The sequence below is a fragment of the Chiloscyllium plagiosum genome, chromosome 3 (genome assembly GCF_004010195.1).
Source record: "Chiloscyllium plagiosum isolate BGI_BamShark_2017 chromosome 3, ASM401019v2, whole genome shotgun sequence".
In the NCBI taxonomy this organism is placed as follows: Eukaryota; Metazoa; Chordata; class Chondrichthyes; order Orectolobiformes; family Hemiscylliidae; genus Chiloscyllium; species Chiloscyllium plagiosum.
Window position 1 is genome coordinate 11,666,934 of NC_057712.1, and position 22,097 is coordinate 11,689,030.

A 22,097-nucleotide genomic window follows, 5' to 3' on the forward strand; every position below is an offset into this window, starting at 1 on the left:
AAACAAACACCACATTCATTTTTTAAAAAATAATTTGACAAGATTAAAAATGGTTGTGGCTGCATTAATAAAAAAACAGCAAAGTTGTAGTGTGGGGTTTTGAAGCTACCAATAAATGTCATAGAATTGCTCCCCTAATTAGTACACACGTAAAGGTCGAATTCCATTTTGGGCACTGAGTGGGCAACAAGCGAGCAAAGGTATCTGCTGACTGACTCATCTTGATGATTGCACATTAGTTAAAACTCAATTGATGAATTGTCAACAGTAGACAAGTGTAAACAGATCACCAGGAGGTGAATTCCTCTGAAGCATTGTTCCATTTTGTGATGGTGCTCTCCTTTAACAAGGTTATGTTGACCTTGTTTTATTTCAAGTAGGGTTGTAAAAGCCGAGATGCCAATTTGTCTGGAAATAGTTACTTTAAACAATGGCAAGGCAGTGGCCAGTTCTCCCAGTACAATTTTTTTTTCTTGTTTGGTTTAGTTTTAGCAGGCAGTCAGAAACTGCTGAGTACCTAGAGACAAAAAAACTGCAAATGCTGGAATCCAAAGTAGATAGCCAGGAGGCTGGAAGAACACAGCAAGACAGGTAGCGTCAGGAGGTGGGAAGTTGATGTTTCGGGTGTGACCATTCTTCAGGATCTAGAAAAGCAGCTACAACGAAAAGAGGCTCCATGCTCCAACAGGGGTCTTGCCTTAACTTTCTCTTTGAAAACCCATGCCTATAAGAACCTATGTTTGAATTTATCTTTTGCCAAAGGCATGTGTTTATGGGATGTTCCAGGGATTGGAACAGCTTTGTTAAGTTTTGTTATTGTGTTGGTTAGATTATCAATTAAGTTGTTATTCTAAATTCTGTTTTCTTTTGTTTGTCTTTCATCCATAGTCTATTTAGTTTAAAGCTGAGTGGTTTGACCAGCTGCATCACTCCTGGAATATCCACATCTACCTAAAGAAAAGGAAGGTAGGATCTGGGCTATGTTCTTAAAACATTTTGTGGGGGTCTGGCCTGGTCCATAACAATTTTTACTTCATCATCCTGACTTTTCCTCTGAAGGTCAAATATAGCTCCCGAGATTTCATTCCCTTCTGCGTTTGTGAAATGAACCACTCATGCTCCTGTTGCCTTAGCACAGACTGGACACCTCACTTGGCCTTCTCGCTTCACTGCTATATTTGGCATTGAATTTACTGAATGGGTGTGGGGTGATAGCTTTGAGAAAACATTGCTGTGACCATGCCTTAGACTGGTATAGCTATAACAACAGTTTGTGCTTCTCCCTTAGATTTAAAAATGCATGGGTGTACCTACATGGATTTTACCCACCGTGAGTTCCCTCAGACATTGAGTGTCTATGTTGCAATCTTAAAGCTTGCACAATACAGCTATGCTATTGCTCTGAGTTTGCTGCATCTCTATGTTATCTTGAGGTAAGAGCAACTCTCTCTCTCACTTTCATTAATTATTCTAACTTCTTTATATATACTATGATACACATTATGCTGAATACAGCTCACCACTATAATGTTTCTGCTTGACTCTTCTTCAAGCCTTGATCATGTCTCTTTGCTGATTTCAGAATAGGATGTTTATTTATGTCATCATCATTAATATGTTTTTTTTCCCTTTACATTTCAGTGATGGTGCGGGATAAGGCTGCAGTAGTTTCTAGGTTCCTGCTGTCAATGCACTGAGAGCTATGTAGCAATGTTACAAATTGACACTTATTCACTGGATTTTCACCAATATCTGGTACAGCAGTAAAACAGCCTCACTGACATGGGTTTAGGTTGTACTTTGAATACTGTGTGCAGCTTGAGTCCCTTGCCTAAGGAATATCTACTGATTGTAACAAGTTCAGCCAGGTGGATCTCATACAATATAAGTTCCCTCATTGAGGCTGTTAATCTGGTCTAATCACAGAGCCTTGGCTGACAGATACAAACAGGAGTGTGAGAAGGGCTTATGCCCGAAACATCGATTCTCCTGCTCCTTGGATGCTGCCTGACCTGCTGCGCTTTTCCAGCAACACATTATTCAGCTCTGATCTCCAGCATCTGCAGTCCTCACTTTCTCCTAGGAGTGTGTGACAGCCTGGTCGCTCTGAGAGCTGGCTCTGAAGGAGCTGGATCAGTGTCAAGGACTCTCCCCATGTAAATAAAAGGTGACTTGGTGACAGGATTGCAGCCTCTATGGAATTATTTTAGAATACACTTGCCAGAAACACTAATTTACCTTCTGAGTTATTTGTTACATATTCATGCTAGCTTTCAGAGACTTATGAACAAGGACATTTAGGTCCCTTTGGACGCTAACACTTTCCAATCTCTCACTTTAAAAGATACACTGCACCTCCATTCCTCCTATCAAAATAGACAACCTCACACTTCTCCAATTATATTTCATCTGTCATGCTCTTATTCACTCAGCCTATCGAAATCATTCTTTAAGCCCCTTTGTATCCTCCTCACAACTCACTTCCCATCAAGTTCTGTATCATTTGAAAAATTGGAAATAATTCAATTGGTCCCAACATCCAAATCATTAAACAAGATTGTGAAAAGGTGGGGCCCAAGTCACGCTCAATGCCCACTGGTACCCACTACCCTCAGAGTGACCTATTAATTCCTCCTCTTGTGAATCAATCACCAAGCTGCAATGGTGTGTTATCTCTAATTCCCATTTATTCCTACTCCCTGTTTTGTTTCCTAACCTTCTCTGTGTGAGATGTTATCAAAAGCCTTCCGAAAATCCAAATACACAACAAGCCCGCTGGCGACATCCTTAGAAAAAGCTCTATCTGATTTGTCAAACAGGATTTCCTTTTGCAAATCCATGTTGATTCTAGCCTATTTTTTTTCTAGGCATCCAGTAATCACATCTTATCTGACAGAATGCTCATCAACTTAGAGACTGCTCCTGCCCTCCCAAAGTTATTGAAAAAGCCTGATAGATAAAGGCAGCAATGAAATGGCCATGGACACCAGGTCAGGGTAACCCCCTCAGCTTGGTGCTAGTTGAACCCTCCATTTTCATAAGCAGCACAGATGAAAATGAACTGTTTCTTTGCCCTGGGGACCATGATAACTGTGAACTAGCTAGCACCAGATTATTAGGCTTTAGCTGGGAAATGGTTGAAAATCCCAATGATCGAAGAGCCCTGAGCTAACTTCCTCTGGAACTTAAAGGACTACTGATTGATAGTGAGTAAGTTTTCCAGCATTCACTCTCTTGCTCCACAGACAGACCCTTAAAAATTACAAACTGTCTGAGAAACACTGGGATCCAGAGCTACCTTCCAGTTTTCAAATTGCCCCCATGCCTGTTCCCACTCCACAGACAATTCAAAGTCCTGCCCCTGCTACCAGCACTATTATTCCAACTCCATCCGGATTTCTGTGTTCACATTTGCACAGCACTCCACAGGAAGATGATTTTGGAATTGGAAGGGGTGCTGATTGAATAGAAATACACTGAGGCTGAGGGGAGTAAGGGAGGAAGCTCCCTTTCATGGAGAAGAGGGTTGATCTGATTGAGTTACTTCAAATGTTTAATTGGTAGAGTAGATAGAGTCATAGAGATGTACAGCACGGAAACAGACCCTTTGGTCCAACTTGTCTATGCTGACCAGATATCCCAACCCAATCTAGTCCCACCTGCCAGCACCTGGCCCATACCCCTCCAAACTCTTCCTATTCATATACCCATCCAGATGCCTTTTAAATGCTGCAATTGTACCAGCCTCTACCACTTCCTCTGGCAGCTCATTCCATACATGTACCACCCTCTATCTGAAAACGTTGCCCCTTAGATCTCTTTTATATCTTTCCCCTGTCACCCTAAACCTATGCCCTCTAGTTTTGGACTCCCTGACCCCAGGGAAAAGACTTTGCCTATTGACCCTATCCATGCCCCTCATAATTTTGTAAACCTCTGTAAGGTCACCCCTCAGCCTCTGACGCTCCAGGGAAACCAGCCCCAGCCTATTCAACCTCTCCCTATACTCAAATCCTCCAATCCTGGCAAGACCAGAATTGCACACAATATTCCAAAAGTGGCCTAACCAATGTCCTGTACAGACACAACATGACCTCCCAGCACCTGTACTCAATACTCTGACCAATAAAGGAAAGCATACCAAACGCCTTCTTCACTATCCCATCCACCTACGACACCACCCTCAGAGAGCTATGAACCTGCACTCCAAGGTCTCTTTGTTCAGCAACATGCCCTAGGACCTTACCATTAAGTGTATAAGTCCTACTAAGATTTGCTTTCCCAAAATTCATCACCTCATATTAATCTAAATTAAACTCAATCTGCCACTTCTCAGCCCATTGGCCCATCTGATCAAGATCCCATTGTAATCTGAGGTAACCTTCTTTGCTGTCCACTACACCTCCAATTTTGGTGTTATCTGCAAACTTACCAAGTACACCTCTTATGCTCGCATCCAAATCATTTATGTAAATGACAAAAAGTTGTGGACCCAGCCACGGTCCTTGTGGCACTTCACTGGTTACAGGCCTCCAGTCTGAAAAACAACCCTCCACCCATTTAGTTCTGTATCTAAATGGCTAGTTCTCCCTGTATCCCATGAGATCTAACCTTGCTCACCAGTCTTCCATGGGGAACCTGGTTGAATGCCTTACTGAAGTCCATATAGATCACATCCACTGCTCTGCCCTCATCAATATTCTTTGTTACTTCAAAAAACGCAGTGAAGTTTGTGAGACATGATTTCCCACGCACAAAGTCTGTTGACTGTCCCTAATCAGTCCTTGCCTTTCCAAGCACATCCTGTCCCTCGGGATTCCCTCCAACAACTTGCCCACCACCAACGTCAGGCTCATTAGTCTTTGGTTCTCTGTCTTGTCCTTACCACCTTTATTAAACAATGGCACTACACTAGCCAACCTCCAGTCTTCCGGCATCTCACCTGTGACTATCGATGATACAACTATCTTGTACACCTGATCAGGTCCCGGGGATTTATCTACTTTTATGTGTTTCAAGACATCCAGCAATTCTTCCTCTGTAATATCGACATTTTTCAAGATGTCAGCATCTATTTCCCGACATTCTACATCTTCCACGTCCTTTTCCACAGGAAACACTGATGTAAAATACTCATTTAGTATCTCCCCCATCTCCTGCAGCTCCACACAAAGGCCGCCTAGCTGATCTCTCAGGGGCCCTATTCTCTCCCTAGTTACCCTTTTGTCATTGATGTATTTGTAAAAACCCTTTGGATTCTCCTTAACTCTATTTGCCAAAGCTATCTCATGTCCACTTTTTGCCCTCCTAATCTCCCTCTTAAGTATACGCCTTATACACTTCTAAGGATTCACTCGATCTATCCTGTCTATACCTGACAAATGTTTCTTTCTTTTTCTTAACCAAACCCTCAATCTCTTTAGTCATCCATCATTCCCGACACCTACCAGCCTTTCCTTTTACCCTAACAGGAATATACTTTCTCTGGATTCTTGTTATCTCATTTCTGAAGGCTTCCCATTTTCCAGCCGTCCCTTTACCTGTGAACGTCTGCCCCAATCAGCTTTTGAAAGTTCTTGCCTAATTCCGTCAAAATTGGCCTTTCTCCAATTTAGAACTTCAACTTTTAGATCTGGTCTATCCTTTTCCATCCTATTTTAAAAGGAATAGAATTATGGTCGCTGGGCCGCAAAGTGCTTCCCCACTGACACCTCAGTCACCTGCCCTGCCTTATTTCCCAAGAGTAGGTCAAGTTTTGCACCTTCTCTAGTTGGTCCATCCACATATTGAATCAGAAAATTTTCCTGTACACACTTAACAAATTCCTCTCCACCTAAACCCTTAACACTATGGCAATCCCAGTTTATGTTTGGAAAGTTGAAATCCCCAACCATAACCACCCTATTATTCTTATAGATAACTCAGATCTCCTTACAAATCTGTTTCTCAATTTCCCTCTGATCATTAGGGGGTCTGTAATATAATCTCAATTAGGTGGTCATCTCTTTTTTATTTCTCAGTTCAACCCAAATAACTTCCATGGATGTATTTCTGGGAATATCCTCCCTCAGCACAGCTGAAATGCTATCCTTTATCAAAAACACCACTCCCCCTCCTCCCTTGCCTCCCTTTCTATCCTTCCTGTAGCATTTGTATCCTGGAACATTAAGCTGCCAGTCCTGTCCATCCCTGAGTCATGTTTCTGTAATTGCTATGATATCCCAGTCTCATGTTCCTAATCAAGCATTGAGTTCATCTGCCTTCCCTGTTAGGCCTCTTGCATTGAAATAAATGCAGTTTAATTTTCTGTCCTACCTTGTTCTCTGCTTTGTTCCTGCCTGCCCTGACTGTTTGACTCCGTTCTTAACTGTACCAGTCTCAGATTGATCTCTTTCCTCACAATCTGCCTGGGTCCCACTCCACCCCCACCCCCTACCTTAATAGTTTAAATCCTCCCGAGAAACTCTAGCAAATCTCCCTGCCAGGATATTAGTCTCCTTCCAATTCAGGTGCTATCTGTCTTTCTTGTACACGTCACTTCTACCCCAGAAGAGATTCCAATGATCCAAAAATGGGAATCCTTCTCCCATACACCAGCTCCTCAGCCATGCATTCATCTGCTCTATCCTCCTATTGCTACCATCACTAGCTCGTGGTACTGGGAGTAATCCAGATATTACTCCTCTTGAGGACCTCCTTTTTTAAATTCCTGCCTAACTTTCTATATTCTCCCATCTGAATCGCATCCTTTTCCCTTCCTATGGTATTGGTTCCAATGTGTACAATGACCTTTTGCTGGCCCCTCTTCCCTTTGAGAACATTCTGCACACTCTCTGAGACATCCTTGCTCCTGGCACCAGGAGGCAACACACCATTCTGCTTTTTTTGCTGCTGGCCACCAGGAACTTCTGTCTGTGCCTCGGACTAGAGAACTCCCTAACACAATTGATCTCTTGGAACCCGACGTACCCCTCATTGTATTAGAGCCATTCTCGATACCAGAAACTTGGCTGAACATGCTCCATTTCCCAGATAATTCATCACCCCCAACATTTTCCAAAACAGCATACTTGTTTGAAATTGAGATAGCCACAGAAGACTCCTCCACTACCTATCTATCTCTCTTACCTTTCCTGGACTTAACCCATCTATCTGACTGTATCTTCAACTTTTCTCCCTTCCTAGAACTGCCATCCATCACATCCCCTTACTCTTGAAAATTCCTCATTGTCTCTAACTGCCTCTCCAACCGATCCATTCAATCTGATAGGATTCGCAACCAACGGCATTTATTGCAGATATATTCCTCAGTAACACGTAAACGTTCCCTAAACTCCCATATCTGACAGGAAGAGCATATCACTCTACTAAAGCCCATTTTTTGCTTCTTTCAATTTGCAGTCCCAGAACATAACATTGTCTTATTCCTCTACGAAACACTGCTCCAGGCTAACTTAATACTTTTGGCTTATATTTTTAAGTTTAATCAAGAGACATATCTCAATAAAACATATATTCAAGAAAGAACCCACTCTACTCACTACTGCAGACTTACTGTAAGGCTACATTTAACAATATTGACTTACCTGTTTCTGTGCTGTGACCTCTACCAAACAGGTTCCTCCAAGATCAGTTGTGAATTTCACTGTTTGTTAATTTTCCCAGACGCACTCCGATGTCCAGCCATACATGAATTCAAACAGCAAAGGCAGTAACTGTGCAGGTTCACTACTGTGTCAGTTAGCAGTGTGGGCCTCTTTCTCTTTCTCTCTCTCTCTATCTCCTGCACTGACCTCACCATGTGCTGCCTTTGTCTGTTCCTCTCCTTCTTACAAGTGCTGTTGTTTTGACTGTTTTTTTCTTCAAAGTTTTAAAACAGTACAAGATATAAAACAGTAATTGCTGCTTCTGGATTTCGAGGAAATCACCTCCAACACCTAAAATACCTCGAAAAAGGAGCAACTTGTTGCAGGCAGAAATGTTGGGAAAGGGGGAAGTGCGATGAGACCTGCGTATCTTTGTACACTACTCACAGAATGTAAGTATGCAGGTGGAGCAGGCAGTGAAGAAGACAGATGGTATATTTGCCTTCACCGCAAGAGGATTTGAGTACAGGATGTCTTGCTGCAGTTTTACAGGACCTTGGTGAGACTACACCTGTAACATTGTATGCAGTTTTAGCCTTCTTATCTGGGGAAGGATGCTGTGGTTATGGAGAATGAAAATTTACCAGGCTGATCCTGGGATGGCAGCAATGATGTATGAAGCGAGAATGGATCCTATAAAATTAAACCAATACAATTCTGACATGATTTGAATTGTTAAATGCCAGAAGGATATTCCCAATTATTAGGAAATCCAGAACCAGGGGTACAGTCTAAGAGTATGTGTTTAGAACTGAAATGAGGAGAAATTTCTTCACCCACAGGGTGATGAGGCTGTGGAAATCTCTTGATGAAGGGCTTATGCCCAAAATCTTGATCCTCCTGCTCCTCAGATGCTGCCTGACCTGCTGTACTTTTCCAGCACCCCACTTTTCGACTCTGATCTCCAGCATCTGCAGTCCTCACTCTCTCCCTGTGGAAATCTCTGCCAGGGAATGCAGCTGAGGCCAAAATATTGAATATTTCCAAGAAGTAGTTACATGTAGTACTTAGGGCTAAAGGGATCAAAGGATATGGGGAGAAAGCAAGGAACAGGGCACTGAGTTGGATAATCAGCCATGATCATATTGATTGGTGGAACAGGCTCAAGGGGCTGAATGGCCTCCTCCTGCTGCTATATTCTTTGTTTCTGTCTTCAGGATTGGGGAACAAAAGCAAATCTAGTTAGCGATATACAGAAGCAATTTATTCTCATACCTATGAGAAATACTTCTTAATACAGTGAGTGCAACAGGATCCCAGGAAGGGTTTACAATCATCTCACGTACGTGGGAATGCTCTGGAATGATCGCAATTTTATCTTGTTCATCAAAATCAACATTTTATGAGGAAAGCATTTCATTTCCTTCTCCACACAGGTGCCATCAGGAAACCCTCTGGGCTTTATCTAGGCATACCTTCTTTTCTTCAGTTATATCCTGTTCATCATGTAAAATGAGAAAGGTGGCTAACAAGGGAAATTAAGGATAGTATTAGATCCAAGGAAGGGACATGCAAAGTTGATCAATAAAAGCAGCAGACCTGAGGAGCAGGGGCGGTTTACATTTCAGCAAAAGAAGACAAAAAAATTAATTAAGAGGGGGAAAATCGAGCATGTGAGTATGCCTGCAGGGAACATACAAACTGTAAAAGTTTCTACAGGTATGCGAAGAGATAAAAATCAGTGAAGCCAAATGCAGGTCCCTTTCAGTCAGAAACAGGCCAAGTTAAAATAGGGACAAACACAACAGACCAATTAAATACATCTCTTGATTCACAACGGAGGACATAAATAACATCCCAGAAATGTTGGGGAACAGAGGGTTTAGCAAAAGGAAGGAACTGAAGGAAATCAATTTTAGTCAGAAAATGTTGTTGGGCAAGTTGATGGAGTTGAAGGTTGAAAAACCATCGGGGCTTAATCTACATTCCAGAGTACTTAGAATTTGATGATAACTAAAGTAACTCCACAAGTTAAAAAGGAGCTAGAAAGAAAGCAAAGAATACCAGGCTAGTTAACCTGACATTGGTGAAGACATTAGTTTTCATTATGAAACAATTAATAACAGAGTACTTGGAAAATAGTGATGTGCTTGGACAGTCAGCATGGATTAATGTAAAGTAAATCATGCTTTACAAATCTATTGAATTCTTCAAGGATGTAACTAGTAGAGTTGATAAGAGGAAGCCTGTTGATGTGGTGTATTTGGACTTTCAGAAGGATTTCAATAAGGCCCTCACATAAGAAATGAGCATGCAAAATTACAGCACCTGGAATTGGGGCTAGTGTGCTGACATGAATAGAGAACTGGTTGGCACACAGGAAACAAAGAATAGGAATAAAGAGGTCTTCTTCTGAAGGGCATCCAGTGTCTAATGAGCTACTGCAGGAATCAGTACTTGTACCCCAGCTATCCACAATATATATTATTGATCTAGATGAGGGAACTAAATGTAATATCTCCTAATTTGTAAATAACTCAATGCTGGGTAGGAGGGTGACCATGAGGTGTATGCAGAGATGCTTCAGTGTGATTTTGACCAGTTGAGTGAGTGCCAAGTACACGGTGTAATATAATGTCGATAAATGCGAGGATATGCATTATGGTAGCAAAAACATGAAGGCAGATTATTATCTAAATGGTGATAGATTGGGACATGGGGAGGTGCAACAAGACCTGATGTCCTTATATACCAGTTGCTGAGAATGAGTATGCAGCCACAACAGGTGGTGAAGAAGGCAAATGGTGGGTTGGCTTTTGCAGTGATGGGATTCAAGTGCAAGAGTAGGGATGTCTTCCTGAAACTGTACATGGCTTTTCTAAGACCACACCTAGAGAGCTGTATCCAGTTTTGATCTCCATTTCTGAAGAAGGATGTTCTGGCTAACAAGGGAGGGCAACAATGCTGGGTCCAGAGAAGGGGCAGGAGGAGTTGCAGTGGGTTGGGTCTGGAGTGGGGAAGGGGGTCAAATCCAGAAGAGGTGAAGGGCAATAGGTTCAGGGTCTGGGGGTGTAGTTCCTGGGGTTATGGTGGGTTGAGGTTGTTGAGAAGGTGTGGATGAGGTAAGTATGGGGTCAGTTGAACAGTTACACTGGAGTTAGATTATGTATTTTGAAGTCTAATTTCTCCTGAATGACTATTTATTCAATTTCATCATAACCTTCCAAACTCTCCAATTTATTTGGAGACCTTTGGAGGGTTCCAGGTATAGAGGAATTGACCAGCAGAAATTTCAATTTCCCAGGCAATTGGTTCAGAGTTTGCTACAATGGGGATTCCGCAGGATCATAGGCAGCACAATTCCTACCTACAATGTAATAAGGACTGTCTGGCTTTTGGAAAATTCAGGCTAATGATTCATACACTTTATAGACCAATGGGTGCACTAGCAATCCAAAGGCCCAATGGTCTGAGTACACAGGTTCGAGTCACACCAAGGCAGCTGGTGGAATCTTAATTAAATTCATATGAACTGGAATTGAGCAACAGTCTAAGTGTTGGTGCTTATGGAACGATCATCAATTGTTATAAAAATACATCCTGCTTACTAATCTCCTTTGGGAAAGAAATTTATCATTGTTTACCCTGTCTGGCCTACATATTTTGCTATAAATTCTGTGTCTTACAATTGTGTACTCCATAGCCACCTGATGAAGGAGCCGTGTTCTGAAAGCTAGTGCTTCCAATTAATCCTGTTGGACTACAACCTGGTGTTGTGTGATTTTTAACTTTGTACACCCCAGTCCAACACCGGCATCTCCAAATAATGACCTACATGTGACAGTTTTGCCTCTTAACTGACCACAGCAAGCCACTAAGTTCAAGGACAGTTAGGAATGCATGGCAAATGTTGGTCTTTTTAGCATTAACTTCATAAAGTAAATGCAAAAAATAGCTTATCTGAAGTACAATGTCTATATCTGAACATGCATCAAATCCCATTCATCCATCATTAATATCCTAATGGACCCATGTTTCCTACTGTCACTGGCATGTCATATATCAACTTCCAGCTAATATATTTAGGTATTAGACATTTAAAAGATTTTAAGATGACTGCCACAAGTCAGGTGATTTTTAGCATTTGGACTAAAGATAATGTCAAGTCTCCAGTGATTATCTCAACAAACATGAACTTAGATGAGTGTACCTCACTGCTATCTATGGGGATCACACACCTCATTATTTAAAAACAGACTAATACTCTACAGACAATGGTTTCTCCAGACTGCCTGTCTTCTTCATCATGCACACTGGACAACAGAGAAGATTGAAATTCGAAGGACACTGTCAACCTTCCATTTTATCAAAATGGCCATTCCTAAGCTAACTAGCCTGTGTGGGCTGAAGCAGTTTTGATCCAGTGACCATGTGATTCAAACTGGTTTTACTGATTGTGTCTTTATTATTCCAGGACCCAAGGGAATTAGCAGTTATCATCCAATCTGAGAACCAGACTCTAAAATTAGCTGCAAATTATCAAGCAGCCAAAGTTCAAAGTTCACCTGAGAACCAATCAGCTGGATATTTGACTACTAGAAACTTGACTACCTGCTGTGATCCCTTCACTTTCCAAGACTCTCAATACAACTTTAAATGATCAAATCTATTCAAGAAACCATTGGTCTGCCACAAGAAGGGCCAGGGATGATACGGCAGTGACTGAATTAACTGTAATGCGTAAAACTGCACTTTGTTTTTTCTGTATGTAAATTTTACATTTGCATGTGCGAGTGAGTTAGACTGAGCGTGTAATATGTTAATTTAAGGCAAGTGTGTAGGAATAAATAGCCTTCATTTTAAACTCATGAATGTTTGCTGCTGAATTATTCAGATAGAAAACACCTTCCAAGTGTAAAAACTGCACACCTCTTTCCATAGAGAACATTCTGATTTTGGGCAGTAAAAGGATACATAGACTCTTCATCACTCCATAATTCTGTAGTTTTTCATAATATTTTGTTCAAATTTGTCTCCTGTTTGTGTAAACCGATACCCATTGACTCCAGGAGTATTGTATTTTAAATGATTTTTTTAAAATGGACAATAACACAGTTAGTCCAGCTTTCTGACCTCTGCTTCATAGAATCATAAAAGATGTTTGTTGTATAGCTATTGTAACTATTGGTAAACGTCATAGTTTAAATGAGCACTGATCCCTGTGTGAAATATTATTACTAATTTGACCTATTCCAAATAATGAGCAAGTGTGATATTCTCACTTTATCACTGATAATCAATTACTGCCATATTTTATTTACATTGGAAAGTCGAGACTTGTACTGTGAAATATATCCTTCGTTGCTTGACTTTCTCATTCCACTTTCTGATAACTGCTCCAAATTCTATCAGTAAAGTTAATCAACATATAGATTGAAAATTGATCACAGCATCTGAAGTAAAGAGATATCATTACAGGCCACAAACGTCAGCTGTGCTTTACTTTGCTTGTATCTTTATCTTGTGGTGATTGATGCATCATTAGTATTTAGAGTCCTTTGAAGTATCTTTTAAGCCTGAAATGTCACTTTTAGTTAATGTGGGGGAACCACCAACTGCTCTTTCAGTAGGAGACTCTTGATAATGTACTAACATAAAAATTAATTGAAAATCCAAAGCAACATACAAAGTAAGTTACTGGAATTGAAGTCCTGATGCAGTATACTTTTGAGAAATTCATGTCAAGCATGATTGTGTGATAAAATCTGGAGTTAAAAATTCTGTAGTCCCAGGAGATGGGCACAGGGACTGTGATGTGAGATTCATTTATAGTCATTCAGTTAACTTAGTTGCAGTGCAGAGTAATACCAACAGCACGGTTTCTGTTCTGGCTCTGGCTCAATTTACTAAAAAGGATTCTCCATCTTAGCCTCTCCCCTTGCCTAAGGTGTGGTAACCCTCAGGTTAAACCACCACCAGTCATCTTTCTCTAATGACAGAGCAACCCTATGACAACATCACCCTTACCTTTGTTTTATTCAGGTAACACAGGAGACTTTAGATTTCATGCTAATGCATATGACAATGGCTTGTAGCTAGGTATTAAACACTCTTTGTGCCAGACTTATAGCACTGAGCACCTCTTAAAGCGGGAAATGTATTCTCACTGTAATAGATTATGAAAAAGGTGAAGATGGCACCACATGACAGAAAGAAGGCTCACAGATTTTTTTGATCCAGCATTGGAGGCGTTGGTGCAGAAGATGTCAAGGAAAAGCAACATCCTCTACTGTCAAGACATCAAGACAAGCGATTGGAAGGGTGTGGGTGGCTATGGGAGACAATGTAAACAGAGTTGCCCTGAACCCCTTATTGCAGTAGCACAAGAACCTTAATAATCTCACAGAGAGTCATAGAGTAATGAAGATGTATGTCATGGAAGCAGATCCTTCAGTCCAACTCATCATGCTGACCAACTAGCATTTGGCCCCTTCCCTCTAAACCATTCCTGTTCAACATGAGGGAACAAGTTTGATGAATTCATCCTCAAATACCATTTCCCTACAAGTGAACTACCAACCTCTCACATCATTACATTCTAATGAGGAGGGTCCGGTGTTGGACTGGGGTGGACAAAGTTAAAAACCACACAACACCTATAGTCCAACAGGTTTATTTGGAAGTACAAGCTCTCAGAGCGCTGCTCCTTCATCAGGTGGCTAGTGGGGCAGGATCTTTCTATTTTGTTCAAAAAACACACGATCTGCAGGCAGTCAATCCATGTGACATTTTATAAATTCCTACTTTGTAAATAGAACCAGTCTGACTTCTTATTGGAATACATACAGACTCTAACCTCACATCTTTAATGCATTTTCTGAGCTGAGATGTCACCATTTTTAAAACCTTAAGTTATCTCAGGAATATGACTTGAAAGTAGCTCTGGGATTTACATATTAATGCATCGAAACCTGCAACCCATTCTAAAAGATGAAAGATTTCACAGCAATCTAGGTTTGTTCAATCTATCATATCAGTTGCATGACACTATGATCTTGCGCTATAAATTCTGTGTCTTATGATCCTGCCCCACTAGCTGACGAAGGAGCAGTGCTTTGAAAGTGAGTATTTCCAAATAAACCTGTTGGACTGTAACCTGGTGTTGTGTGATTTTTAACATTGTTTAACTCAGCATACATTGTTCACTTCATTCCTGATGAAGGGCTTTTGCCCGAAACGTCGATTTTACTGCTCCTCGGATGCTGCCTGACCTGCTGTGCTTTTCCAGCACCACTCTAATCTATACATTGTTCACTTACCAGCACTTCTCAATCAATTGCAATGTTTATCTCACATTCCATGTGTTACCTCACCTTCACTCAGTGAGCCCTGCTCCTAGCGTTTCTCAGCTCACACCCATTGCCAGCTTCACACTCACAGGCACATCATCCAAACTTGGCATTGTCTACCACTGATGTCACGATCTACTTGGGAAAGCAGAATAATACTTGAACCCCAATACTCTCAAGAACATCACACAAGCTGAAGATTCATTCACATTGCTCAAAGTCCCAGCTGTGGCGATGATATATTTTAAATATATACATATTTAAATATATATAAATGTATATAAATATATACATACATAATATAGTGGGCGGCACGGTGGCACAGTGGTTAGCACTGTTGCCTCACAGCGCCAGAGACTCGGGTTCAATTCCCGCCTCAGGCGACTGACTGTGTGGAGTTTGCACGTTCTCCCTGTGTCTGCGTGGGTTTCCTCCGGGTGCTCCGGTTTCCTCCCACAGTCCAAAGATGTGCAGGTAAGGTGAATTGGCCATGCTAAATTGCCCGTAGTGTTAGGTAAGGGGTATATGTAGGGGTATGGGTGGGTTGCGCTTCAGCGGGTCGGTGTGGACTTGTTGGGCCAAAGGGCCTGTTTCCACACTGTAATGTAATATTTATAGCTATGCTAATTAGCACACTCTGTTTTATATATATTCAAGTGATATCAACAGAAGGAAAATATGCCTGCCTGCTCTCACCTCCATGGTGGCTAACATAATTTGAGCTGCCTTAACTGAGGGCATAGTCAACAGTAGAGGTAGAACCATTGCAGATTGTTGTATCAGGTCAGAGAGACATACAGCACAGAAACAGATCCTTCGACCCACCTTGTCCGTTCTGATCAGGTTTCCTAAACTGAAATAGTCCTACTTGCCTGCATTTGGCCTATATCCCTTTAAACTTTTATGAAATGACTGTGCAGAGGCCGGTATCCCATTACCAAGTCACCCTTTATTTACATGTATACAGTATATAGACTGAGAGCCAGTCCCTTGAGTGATGAGACTCTGTGAATGAGTCAATGAGATCCATCTGGCCCTTATTCCAATGATTTCACTTTCCTATCCATGTAACTGTCCAAATGTCTTTTAAATGTTGTAATTGTACCAGCCTCCACCACTGCTTCCATACATGCACCACCCTCTGTGTGAAACAATTACCCCTTAAGTCCCTTTTAAATCTTTCCCCTCTCACCATAAACTTATGCCCTCTAGTCTTGGACTCCCCTATCCTGGGAAAAAAGACCTTTGCTATTTACCTTACCCATGCCCCTCATGATTGTATAAACCTCTGTAAGGTCACCCCTCATCATTCAATGCTCCCTGAAACAAAGTCCTAACCTATCCAGCCTTTCCTTGTAACTCAAACCTTCCAGTCCCAATAATATCCTTGTAAATCTTTTTTGCATATGTTCCAATTTAATAACATCCTTCCAACAGCAGGTTCCTTTGTAAACTATGTTCTCACATCTCACCTCCACCATTTCCATCTGAATATTTCTCTCTGCATCCCTTCCCTTGTACTTTTATTCTTTTAGATCTTTAAGAACGTTCACCTGATCAGGCAGTGGTGAGGGATCCTGAAGGCTCAGACAGAGAAGAGGGCCCTGATGATGAAGAGATGCCATCCCTCAGCCTAACTCAGATCAACATATGATGCAGTCATGTCAGGGTGAAAGATCAGGTGAGGGCCAGCTCTCTGGAAGGTGGGGTCATAAACAAGTTCTTCTGCAAAGACTCAGTGAAGACCCCACTGTAGCAGGCTGACAGACGTGCCCCAAGGAACATTAGGTGCTTTCAGAGGTCTATCTCGGCTGTTACAGTCAAGGAGTGAGCAACTGCTTTAGCTGAGCACAGAGCTTTGTATGGAGTGAGTATGGAGTACAACCTCCCCACACTTGGCAGTGGTGTTCAACTCCAAAGTTACAGAACCTGCTGGCCAATGTCTCGACTTTCACTGCAGCATTAAAAAAAAACTACCTGACATGAGTTTATGACCGTGGTCATTGTAGTGATTGGAATGAGGGTCAGGTGGATCTCATTGACAATGAAGTCCTTGATTAGGGTTGTTAACCTGGGCCAATCAGGGAGCCCTGGCTGACAGATATGATCAGGAGATCCAGAGAGTCTCCTCACTCTAGTTTCAGGCTCCGAGCTGGCTGGTCAGAGTCCATGTAGTTGCACGTGTAAATAAAGGGTGACAGGATACCGTCCTCTGTGCACCAACGTCAGTCATGACCTCTTAGCTGCACCACGGGACATACAGTGTCTCAGAACAATGCAACATTCTGTGCTGCCCCAGCAGCATGCCAATAACTTGGCGGAACACACAGCTCTGTCCTCCTCAGGATGAGTACCCACCTATTGCTGCCACTCCACCAATGCCTCCACTGTCGCTTGTCAAAAAACCAACCCAGACTGCTCATGACTGTCTGGCTTGGCCCAATCGGAAAATAGGTCTACTGACCCAGAGCAGCTTAAGACCATCTAACAAAGCTGTCAACAGACTCTCCCAGAGAAAGTCTACAGTTTTCCACCAGTCGCACTGTAATCAGTGAGGTGGTACACTGCAGCAGCATTCAATCACGCCGGGGCACCACAAGAGGCACTAAGGGAATGCATAAGGATGATCAATTGATGTTTTGAATGGAATGTTGGGTACTTTGATTGAAAAGGATGGAATGGAATCATTGTCTTTTAGCGTGTAGGCCATGAGGAAAAGGTGGTGGTTTGTCAAAGACAACATTGGGTGGCACAATGGTTCAGTGGTTAGCGCTGCTATCTCACTGCAACATGGGACCTGGGTTCGATTCCACCTTTGGGCACCTGTCTGTGTGGATTTTGCATGTTCTCCTCGTGTCTGTGTGGGTTTCCTCCCACTGTCCAAAGATGTGCGGGTTTGGTGGATTGGCTGTGCTAAATCGCCCATAATGTTTAGGGTCTGTGCAAGTTAGGTGGGTTAGCTTTGGGAAATGCAGGGTTACAGGGATAGTGCAGCGGGAGTTGGTCTAGATGGGATGCCCTTCGGAGTTGATGTGGACTCGCTGGGGCAAATGGCCTGCTTCCACACTGTATTGATTCTATGATTCTAAGAGGCATGACTGTTACACAGTGAGCAGTTGAAATGTGTTTAGTGGAAACTGTGCCCAATGAAATGGTTATAAACAGCCCATGAAAATGGACATGTTGTCTGCTTCCACCCTTTCTCTGCATCATCGTCTCCTTCTCTTCCTATTCCAACTTCTGAAGTTTTTGTCATATTCCTTTTGGCAAGAGTTGCACCCACACAAGGGTGTAGCAGACCACTATGGATCGGGACCCTTGTTCCATTGATAAGGGGCCTCCAACAGAGCACATGAGGCAGTGAAACTGCTGTCACAGCTCTGGCTGTAGAGTGCAGTCATAAAATAGAAGGCCTTCCTCACACAGGTGCCTGGTCTGTGTGCTGACTGAAAGATTGATGGAACAGCAAACTGCAGATCCCTGACTGCTGCCAGGCATTTATCAGTTTGATGCACTGAGCATGGGTGGATGCCAACTGCGTGCTAAATGTGAGAGAATCTTTGCAAAACAATGTGCATACAGTTGATGGGACGGCTGTTGCCTTGACAAGATCACATGCAATCTCCACCTACTTCTCTTTATTGAGAGAAAACTTAATGAGAACATCATTCATGCATTTTTGACTCAGCTACATTGAAAGAATTGTTTCTGTTTATAGTTCCAAATAAGGATGCTTTGCAGGGGAACTCACATGTGGTCGTATTTATCTATTTACCTTCTGCCGTTGACCTTCGAGGTGGTAAGAGTCAATGATTAGAAGAATGTTATCATGTGAACCCTACATTCCTTTGCCTACATGATGTACATTCTTCCTTTCAGATACTCTTTAAAACCTAACACTTTGAACAAGGCTTTTGGATAGTGTAGAAATTTCTCTCTGGTTTACATTGATGCTAGTTTGGGAATCATAGATTCATAGAATCTCTACAATGTGAAAGCAGGCCATTCGGTCCATTACATCAACACGGATCCTCCAAAGAGCACCCCACTCAGACCCACTCCCCCACTGAATCTCTGTACCCTGCATATCCTATGGCTAATCCATCTATTTTATACATCCCTGGAAACTACGGGCAATTTAGCATGGCGAGTTCACATAACCTGCACACCTTTGGACTGTGGGAGGAAACCAGAGCACCCAGAGACATGGGGAGAATGTGCAAGCTCCACACAGACAGTTGCCGAAGGGTAGTCTTTCTGAGACCCTCTGATGCCTCATTCAGTCGAACGCAGCCTTGATGTCAAGGGCTGTCACTAACACCTCATCTCTGAAATTCAGCTTTTTTGTACATGCTTGTACCAAGGCTGTAACAAAAAGTCAGGAGCTGAGTGGCCCTGGCAGAACTCAAACTGAGCCTTTGTGAGCAGGTTCCTGATGAAGAGGTGGAGCCTGATAGCACTGTTGATATTACCTTCTATCAATTTACTGCTGATCAAAGCAGATGGAGTGCTAACAGGCCGGGGTTGGATTGGTCCTGCGTTGGACATACCTGGGCATCTTTACATATTGTTGTGTAGGTACCCTATTTGTATCTGTATTGGAAAAGCTTGTTTGGTGGCAAGTTCTGGAGAACAAGTCTTTGATATGGTCAGCACAGTGACTCAGTGGTTAGCAATGCTGCCTCACAGTGCCAGGGATCTGGTTTCAATTCCAGCCCCGGGCGACAGTCGGTGTGGAGTTTGCACATTCTCTCTGTGTCTGTGTGGGTTTCCACCGGGTGCTCCAGTTTCCTCCCACAGTCCAAAGATGTGCAAGTTAGGTGGATTGGCCATGCTAAATTGCCCATAGTGTTCAGGGAGTTCTAGGTTAGGTGCATTAGTCAGGGATAAGTATAGGGTGGGGGAATAGGTCTGGGAAAGTTACTCTTCAGAAGGTTGGTGTGGACTTTTGGGCCAAAGGGTCTGTTTCCACACCGTAGGGATTCTATACTATAGCCCATACAGGACCCATTGCCTTTGCAATATCCAGTGTCTCCAATTGCTTCTTGATCTCATGGAGAGTGAATCAAATTGACTGAAGACTGGTATCTGTGATGCAGAGGACTTCTACAAGAGGCTGAGATGGATCCTCCACTCAGCACTTCTGGCTGAAGGTTGCTGTGATTGCTTCAGCCTCATCTTTTCCAGTGATTTACTCCATCATTGACGGAGGAGATATTTGTGGAGGTTCCCCCTACAGTGAGATGTTTAATGTTCCATTGGAAATTGGAATGGTTGTGGCAGGTGTGCAGAGCTTAGACCTGATCGGTTGTTTGTAGGGATCATTAGCCCTATCTATCACTTGCTACTTATGCTGTTTGACGTGCAAGTAGTTGTCTGTCGCTGTCCTGGCATGCCCTCCTGTACTCTCCATTGAACCAAAGTTGTTCACCTGGCTTGATGGTAAAGATTGAGTGGGGGATATGCCAGGACATGAGGACGCAGATTGCATTTGATCACATTTCTACTGTTGTTGATGGCCCACAGCACCTCATGGATGCCCAGACTTGAGTTGCAAGATCTGTTCAAAGTCTGTCCCGTACAGCTTGATGGTGGTGCCATACAACTCATTGGAGGATATCCTCAAAGTGAAGATGGGACTTTGTCGCTCAGAACTGTGCAGTGGTCACTTTTACTAAGACTGTCATGGATAAGTGCGTCATGGCTGGCAGATTGGTGAGAATGAGGTGAAGTATGTTTCTCCACTTGTTCATTCCCTCACCATTTCTCACAAATTCAGTCTAGCAGCTATGTAACTTAGGACCCGACTAACTGGGTCCCTCACCCAGAGTACACTGTGCACCCTAGCCCCCTCAATGTAATCTCCAAGTGGTGTTCAACGTGGAAGATACACTGATTCATCAACTGAGGACAGTGCAGCAGGTGATAGCCATCTTACCTATTATACAAGGGGTGGCATGGTGGCTCAGTGGTTAGCACTGCTGCCTCACGGTGCCAGGGACCCGGGTTCAATTCTGGCCTCGGACGACTGTGTGTTTGCACATTCTCTCCATGTCTGCTTGGGTTTCCTTCGGGTGCTCCGGTTTCCTCCCACAATCCAAAGATGTGCAGGTTAGATGAATTGGCCATGCTAAATTGCCCATTGGTCAATGGTAAATATAGGGTAGGGGAATGGGTTTGGGTGGGTTACTCTTCGAAGGATCGGTGTGGACTTGTTGGGCAGAAGGGCCTGTTTCCATGCTGTAGGGGTTCTATAAAATGTAATATTTTTATGTGTCTTATTGGCATAGTTTTGTAATTCATTGTAAAACACCATATGACGTTTCTGATTTTATTGAACTCCCTATTTCTGGCATTTACAGACTCTTTATCTCTCTAATACTGCTGTAGATGGGGAACTGAGACACCTTAGGTCTGTTACCTCATTCCAAGTTAAAAAGATCACACGCAAATGAATTCATATCAGTGACCTATACAGCGACATGCACTATGTTTGCCCTACTCTGAGACTGGTTGCAAGACTTGGCTGAGTTCTGTGATCATCTCCTTGATAAAGTACTGTCGATGTACCTAGCTGGCTCAGGGCTAAGGAAAAGAAGTGCTCCCTGAAATTCTGAGGTGGGTGAAGCTTCCATCTGATAGCCCATGCATTAACCAAGATGTTACCTGACATGAGTCACCACCATGTTTAGTTCCCGAACAGCACCTCAATACTGCAGCATGGAGTCAAGTTGTGTGGCTGCTGTGTTGAATGCAACAACTCTTATTGATTTTTCAGTAGCAATAGGGTTTTGTTGTATTGTTTAAGTTACTTATTGGAAGAGTCAAATTGCATATTAGATACATCAAGCCACAAGAAAGTCTTTGACTCATAATGAGTAATATGGAACAATGGAAACACACCAGAAATAGGTCAATTTAATAATTCCTTTTGGGACCACCTAAAAAAGTTTATAGCTCCAAATTAATAAAAGACTTATGAATCAAGTGCCTCTCCAGCAAAGACAATATAATTCAACTACAAATGAAGCAATTAGAATCAAAATTAGTTGACTAAATTGTGGCCCTGAAACTCTTCTTTTAGTTTCCAAACTAAATTACAATGAGGAAAATTCCCTAGAAATTGCAGTTCACATATTTATTTAGAAAAGTTGGAAATTAA

At 42.5% G+C, this 22,097-nt stretch overlaps 1 long non-coding RNA gene across 1 annotated transcript; it reads left to right on the forward strand.

Annotated features, from left to right (window-relative positions):
* The first annotated feature begins 908 nt into the window (after nucleotides 1-908).
* On the forward strand, nucleotides 909-12,135 carry LOC122548616. Its single transcript, XR_006311273.1, has 3 exons — nucleotides 909-966; nucleotides 1,289-1,433; nucleotides 12,061-12,135. It is a non-coding gene; the product is annotated as an uncharacterized LOC122548616 (long non-coding RNA).
* Nucleotides 12,136-22,097: the final 9,962 nt, after the last annotated feature.